General features: G+C 35.6%; 1 non-coding gene across 1 annotated transcript; it reads left to right on the forward strand.

Moving 5' to 3' along the window:
- Positions 1 to 519: 519 nt before the first annotated feature.
- Positions 520 to 621, forward strand: LOC138752180 (small nucleolar RNA U13). The gene has a single exon (XR_011350435.1). It is a non-coding gene; the product is annotated as a small nucleolar RNA U13 (small nucleolar RNA).
- The last annotated feature ends 416 nt before the right edge of the window (positions 622 to 1,037 follow it).

Below are 1,037 nucleotides of genomic sequence, written 5' to 3' on the forward strand. Positions count from 1 at the left end.
GAATCATTTAATGATTAGGATGAGCTGTGTGAAGGAACAACCTAGTGTGGGACATCAAATTCCAGATGTTCTCAGTTTTAAGTTTACGTTTATTGTCAGGTGTACTGAGATACAGTGAAAAGCTTTTTTTGTGTGCTAACCAACAAGTCTATCTATTCATAAGTACAGCAGAATAAAACCAGTCACAGAGAGCAGAGTTACAGCGAGCGACTTCGAAAAGAGCAAGGGCAACAATTCTACCAAAATGTATGGGAACTGGATATATTAAAAAAAAGCATCAACTGTATTTCAGCATGAAGGATTTAGACAGCAGGTGACAACCAATAGATGTTTGGAAATGTATGTTCAGCTTTAGTTTATGGACTTTAAAGTGGAATTTCATGTTTAATTTCTGTCTTTGAGTCAAATTTCTGCTTTTTGGTAGATGATAATGATAAGAAGTTTATTGTCATACACATTGTACAATGTACATGCACAGTAAAGTTTTTACTTTCTTCAGCCAGAGAATAAACTATGATGATGAACTTGTGCTTCAAACAATGTGGTGAATGGGTGTTCACATGCTTGTGTGAGATGTGCTGTCCCTTTTTGTTACTCATGGAGCATATTAGACTTCTGACCATGAAACTTTGACTGTAATGGTAAATTTAGTTGAATTTTTAAAATATAAATGTAAGATCGACAGATAATAACACTCAGAATAGCCCAAGTAGGGGAAAAAATTGACTTGCAACTGTGCAGACAGTTCTTTGTGCGGTTAGGGCAGCTGTTCTATTGGTGAAGATGGAAAATCATTTCTGGGTGAAAATGTGTGCACATAATCTACATTTCAATGTCAGATTGAAGGATTAATGGAGGTCCCTCTTATTGGCTAAAATAACAAATTGGGGCTCATTGCACCTATTTAAGTCCTTAACCTTTCTTTGAACTGCATTCATTCAGCTCCAAACAAAGCACAACCAGTCGGAAAATATGCTTCTTTGCTTTTTTTTGTGGATTTTGATATGCACATAGATTGTGGTGTTTCTAATATGATT

Source organism: Narcine bancroftii, chromosome 1 (assembly GCF_036971445.1).
Source record: "Narcine bancroftii isolate sNarBan1 chromosome 1, sNarBan1.hap1, whole genome shotgun sequence".
Lineage (NCBI taxonomy): Eukaryota > Metazoa > Chordata > Chondrichthyes > Torpediniformes > Narcinidae > Narcine > Narcine bancroftii.